We start from the raw sequence: 5,462 nt of genomic DNA, 5'->3' as shown, positions 1-5,462 counted from the left end.
GGCAATGTGAATGTGAAAAAAAATCTTAAAACAGAAGAAAACTGATCAATTGATTCTATACATTCTGCAATTGTATTATCTAAACAATTTTAAATTTGTGATGTCTACTCTTGACAGGAAGTCTTGTGTGTCCTTGCTGAGCCGTGATGCTTATTATTAATATTTAACTTTTTTCTTATTCTCTCCAACACAAAGGAAATTTCAGAATGTTCTGTATCTTTTCTTTAAAGTAGGTGAGAAGTTTGAAATTGCAGTTTTTCCACATCCTCCTACACAGCCGCACAATGGAAATCATTTGCCATTCCTCTGTCCTACACTTAACTTTACCATGAATAGAAAAATATAACAATCTTCCACTGCTCTCTAAGCATCTGTTCTTTTGTGAGTTTCTTACTACCTTCAAGTAAGTCAGTATTTTAGGAAATGCTGTTTCTGTTCATAAGTGTGCCCCTCTGCAGGGGAAAAGACTGTATCCAAAGAGAAAATGAACCACAAAGGTGTGGTGTTTTTGTTTGTTTGTTTGTTTGTTTGTTTTGGCATTTCAACAGCAATATTTTCATTGCTTTTGAGGGTTTTCCTAGAGCAGACATCCCATTGCACAACTGTTTCATTTTGGCATTTTAGAAAGCTGCAGTTAAAATGTTTTTTTTCAGATTAAAGACAAATGAAATGCCCAGTGTGATTAAAGATGAAGGAGCACAGGCTTTAGAGGGACAGGGTCCATTGCTTTTCCTTCCCATGTGTATGATCTTTAATTAGCAGTTACTTTTGACTCCTCAGTTTCCAGAGATCCTTTTGAAATCCTGATCAGTGGGGCCTCATGTATCAGGAAAACCAGAGCTCAGCCCTTCAGGAGTCTAAACAAGACTGGCCTAATTAAGATAGTTGTGCAGAGCTGGAAGCTGACACAAAATTCTGGAGTAATCCTGATGGTCCTAAAACAAGGGGAATGCAGTTCCAAACACTGAAGAGAAGTATACAGGGTTTCCCCTATTCTGCAGGTTTAGTAAACTCAGGAGACAGGCACTCACTGCAGAGAACTGCACACCTGGTCAAAGGTTTCTTGCAATTTCTTAAGGGTTTCACCAAGGCCATTATTGACCAGTGAGAGATCAGAGTAGTGAGTGTACTGGCAGTTCAGAGTCCTTCTGTAGCTGCTGCAGGGCTTCCATGAATGCCCTGGTCAGGAGGTGCTATAAACACAGGAAAGGTGAAAGTTCTGCCATGTGAGCAATCTCCAGCAGCTGGGGCTCCAGGTCAAGGATGGCGATCCTGTCCTGATGATGAATCTGGTGCACTGTTTCAAATTGGGTGCTAAACATGTTGCCCAGGGGGTTGCCAAACTCCAAGAACTCGTTGGCCGAGTCGTCCTGATCACCTCCTCCTCGGAGATGAGGTGGTGCTCCTTCTGGTCCGTCTCAGTCTTTTTGAGCAGCAATGTTGTATATGGGGCAGGGGACGCAAACTTCTCTGGGTCCAGGCTCAGAAAGGGATTCTTAATGTGGCTGCGACACTCCACTGACTCGAGTTAGCACTAGCATCTTTCTCTTGAATGCAGGGAGTAGAATTACTTCTTCCTAGACTACAACACACAAATAGTCAAAAATTTGACTGTGCTTGACCAGACACTTGTCATTATGCTCTTTCCAAAGGGACTGCTGCTCAGAGCTTAGCCTGGAGCAGACTGAACCACACTTGGCACTCACATTCCCACAGCTCTGGGAGAAGGGATCAATCCTGCTGACTCCTTTAAAGAGTCTTCCACCTGCCTTTGCCACCAGTTACTGTCATCTTTGTTGATGATCTGGGGATAATGTCCCCAGTAACAAACTTCAGTCCCGCCGGCTCCTTGCAAGGAATCAGATTGTCCTTTTTGGGGATCATAGTCAAACTGTGCCCTCATGAACATCTGTAGTGCAGGAAGATTTGTGCTGGGAATTACCTTTAATGAGATCATTCCTTTGGTTTCTTTCATCGCCTTCTGCAGCTGATCTACCTACCAAGTGACTCGTCACATTTGTGCCATTGATTTTTAGTCTGTAGATCATGCCACCATGAAGAATTCTTGCCACCATACAGGACTGCTTTTCATTCAGCTTCAGATGATTCCCACAGGCTTTTTTGTGACTTTCTCCAACTGCATGAGTTACCCCTTAGCCTGGGCAGGGCTACCTGGGGGCAGCAGACCCATTGATATATGTGTCCTCAGTCATGGCATTCAAGTGGCTGAGCTTCTGCAGCAAGAGCTCCAGGTAAAGATCAGAGAACGCCTTTGGTGTGCTGCCCCTGCCCTCACCCTCCCTTACCTTGAGCATGATCTTGCCGGAGCCCTGACTTGGTGGCCTTGACAAGAGACAAGGGTCAGACAGAAGCTGGATGGGGAGAGCTTGAGGCTTGCAGGGCAGGCACCAAGTTTTTATAATGTGTGGCATCTGTGGAATGACAGGTTCCACACAATTGAAACAACACTTAATTTTAAATTCCTTTGAAAGAGAAATGTGTACAATATTATTGTAGATGAAAAGAAATCAGAACTTAGACATATTTATGAAACTTCAATGGAGGGTAATTTAAATAAAGGAATGTTGTTTTATATATTGAAATTTATTGTATACTATTATATCCTCAGAAAATAATAAAAGATGAGTGAAAATATTGTGTTGCTGGAATGCTCAGTGTGGTGTTATTTTACTACTTCAAAAATTTTAGAACCATCAAGTATAAATAGGTAAGTGGTTAAATAAATGATTACACATGCTTAAAGTACCATGAAGGTGTGCTAGTTAATAAGAGTACATATTCTGGAACCACACTACTTGGGGAGAATCCTAGTTTTGCTACTTTCTAAGTAGGAGATTTCCAATAAATTATGTTTTCACTCCATGACTCACTTCTCTAAAATGAAGAGCAGCAACAGTAATAGTATCTACCTTTATAGTTGGTTGTTAGCATTAAATAGGTTAACATAGTTATTTTTAGGAATAACACCTAGCATGCACTATACATAATAAACACTGCATCACTGTTAACTTTAGTTACATAGCCAAAAACATCAATTTTGTAGAAAACATAGTAACATGGAAAGTTTTCCTGAGAAAAGTGAATTCATATTATTTGCCCAGATCTTTAACTGCACAATCGCCTTTACAGATCTACCTCTCGTTTTTTATTTCAAAAACGAAAACATAATTAATGAAAAATATTTAACATATTGTTTTTGATAATATGATTTATAAATGGAGATGATAGATGAAAATTAGGTATGGAAGACGAAGAAATTCAATAATGTTGGTTTGTGATCATAGAGTGAATTTAAATACAAGTTAACTTATATTTACTTATATAAATATGTAAACTTTAAATATAAGAGATAAAGTCACATTCTGAAAATGTGGAGGGAGACCACATGATCTTAATTTCAGAGCTATCTGTATCAGAGATCTAATGTTACTAAAGCAATCCTCTATTCTAGTGGTTTGATGTACTACCTAGAAAATTGAGGAAAATCTTTTCTCTGAACAGTTTAGTAGGCTATCAACTACCCATAGATTTAAAGAATGAAGGCCACAGTATAACAAAAAGCAAACACCAAAACATTTAAAAGCCTTTAACTAGTGAATGGTATTATCATTATTTCTTGAATTCAGAGTTTCAAAATTCAAGCAGTTCATAAAATGTCATCATTCATGAAGCAAATGGTATACAGATGACATGTATATAAATGATGAGTAACCTTTTGAAGTCTCATGTGTTAGTATTACTACAGAGTCAACCAGTCTCACTTTTCCCTGAGCATGACTATTATAAGCTATAGTTTTGTTATTCAAATTTTGCACATTTTACATTCTTATACAATTTTTGGAGGCATTGTACATCAGTAAAGAAGCTTAATTATTTTCAAAAATTAAAGCAGTAGAAGCCACACAGTATTCCATAATAAACTTAGTTTTCAGTCTTTGGATCCTGAGATTAAAAAAACAAACAAAAAAACAAACAAAACAATAGCTAAGCATGACATCCTCTAGCTGGTCTTTAATATTTTCTGCAGAATTCCCAGCTGATTGGTTTCTTCTAGTTGAAAGTTGCTCCAAAAATTTTAATTTATTTTTAAAAATATTTCTAAATGCAAACTTTCTCTTCTGAATCACATTCTAACTTTTTCCTCTGAATCATTTTATAAATCATTGATAAAGTAATTTTCCTCATATACAAACATAATCAATCTGACTTTTTTTACTGTCTACTTGTTTAAACCTCCAGCATATATGTCCTGGGAACTTTGTATTCGCTTTCCGTGGTTTATTTTTCTCCACACAGTTGTCTTGATCTAAAATAGAATATTTTTTACTTCTTAGTTATATTGATTCACTCTTAAAAATAAAAGGATCAGTGAAGTAGAGTTTTTTGTGGTTTTTTTTTTCATTTGTTTGCAAAATCCCTTTTATTCACTACCTTATTTCCATTGCCTCGTATGGTAATTGACAGATATTACACATGTTGAATAAAAAATGGATCTTAGCAGGTGGGTTAACTTAATAGTTAAAAATACGTTGCCTAGATTCAAAGTGCCTATATTCCTCTATATTCCTCTCTCTCTCTCTCTTTTCCTCCCTCCTTTTCTCTATGCCATTTATTGCCTGTAGTAATCAACTTACACCTGTTTTCCTTTCTTTTTTAAAATTTTATTTTTAAATTATATATGACATACAATATTCTATTAATTTCAGGTGTACGACAAAGTGATTAAGCATTTATATATCTTACAAAGTGATCATCACGATAAGTCTAGCACTCATCTGGCACTAAACAAAGTTAGTACTATATTATTTACTATATTCCCAATGTTGTACTTTATATTCTCATTACTAATTTTGTAACTGGTCATTTATAGTTCCAAATCCCCTTCACCTTTTTCATCCATCCCCTTTCCCATCTAGCAACCATTAATTTATTCTCTGGATCTATGAGTTTGTTTCTATTTTGTTTTGTTTATTCATTTATTTTAACTTTTAGATTCCACATATAAGAGAAATCATATAGTATTTGTTTTACTGTCTGACCTTTTTACTTAATATAATACTCTCTAGGTCCATCCACGCTGTTGGCAATGTTTAGACTTCTTTTCTGTGCCTTATTTTTCTATATTATAAAATGCCACAGATAATGGATGTGAAAATTAATGAGATAATACATTTAAATCACCTAAAACTTAAACCTAATTATTTTGACTATTGACATGTTTTTTATTGTTTTTTTTTTGTAAGTGGATTTAACACCACTCTATTTCTACATATTTTCCTTCTCTCAAGAAGGACCAGAGGAAAACATTTTCGATATAAGAAAGATTCTCTATGCCTTTTTTATTAAGAATGCTATTTCTCATTATAGAATATTGGTTGTTATGGTGACAGGAAGGAAGACAGAATTAGATAGGTTTTGAAGAAGATATGATCATGATAGTC

At 36.0% G+C, this 5,462-nt stretch overlaps 1 pseudogene; it reads right to left on the bottom strand.

The window, feature by feature from the left end:
* Window positions 1-1,003: 1,003 nt before the first annotated feature.
* Window positions 1,004-2,315, bottom strand: LOC105296052 (annotated as a pseudogene).
* Between the last annotated feature and the right edge of the window lie 3,147 nt (window positions 2,316-5,462).

Source organism: Pteropus vampyrus, unplaced genomic scaffold (genome assembly GCF_000151845.1).
Source record: "Pteropus vampyrus isolate Shadow unplaced genomic scaffold, Pvam_2.0 Scaffold5, whole genome shotgun sequence".
NCBI lineage: Eukaryota > Metazoa > Chordata > Mammalia > Chiroptera > Pteropodidae > Pteropus > Pteropus vampyrus.
Note: the sequence above shows the minus strand (reverse complement) of the source record. Positions and strands in the feature narration are given on the sequence as shown.